Source organism: Austrofundulus limnaeus, unplaced genomic scaffold (assembly GCF_001266775.1).
Source record: "Austrofundulus limnaeus strain Quisiro unplaced genomic scaffold, Austrofundulus_limnaeus-1.0 Scaffold64, whole genome shotgun sequence".
In the NCBI taxonomy this organism is placed as follows: Eukaryota; Metazoa; Chordata; class Actinopteri; order Cyprinodontiformes; family Rivulidae; genus Austrofundulus; species Austrofundulus limnaeus.
In genome coordinates this window covers 136,235-137,006 of record NW_013952466.1, presented here as the reverse complement: position 1 = coordinate 137,006, position 772 = coordinate 136,235, and positions in this window count along the sequence as shown.

Below are 772 nucleotides of genomic sequence, written 5' to 3'. Positions count from 1 at the left end.
AGATGAGGAAATAGAACATGTTTTAATACATTGCAAAAAAATACCAAAATGAAAGAAATCAATTTATTAAAAGGCTCAATGAAATTAAAACAAGATTTGATATTATAGAAATATTACGAAGCAATTCAAATTCTGAAACCTTTCAATTATTAATGAAGTATTTAAGACAGACTCGATTGTATGAAAGAATATAGTTTTTTTAGAGCTGTTCCAGTCCACACTCCACATCAGTAGATGACCGTAATGCACCTTAACGTTGTTTGCCAACCGCCACAAAATAACTAAGAAGAAGAAGAGTGAACAAGCAAACAAAAACTTATTTTCACACAGAATGGGAGGAGTTTTTTTGTTTGTTTGTTTATTCTCATTTGAAGCCTATTTGCCTCTTCTGTAATTCGAGCATTGCCTTACCCAAAAAGTGTAACTTGGAGCAACATTTCAAAATGATGCACAAATGGTAAGAGGCAGATTTCCCTCCTAAAAATTCTTTCCACTCAGAAAGTGCGGGAGCTAAAAATCAAGCTAGCAGCCCAGCAATAGATTTCACTCAGCCCAACACAGAAGGTAAGGCTGCTACAATAGCCTCATACCGTGTTAGCCGCATTCTGGCTCAACATAAGAAGTCTTTCAGCGATGGAGAAGTCATGAAAGAAGTGTTTCTTGAGGCTGCAGATGTGCTTTTTCATGATTTTAAAAATAAAAGTGAGATCGTATTAAAGACGTGCAGTTGTCCACCAGGATGGATGATTGTGTCCAAATTCATGTCCATGTT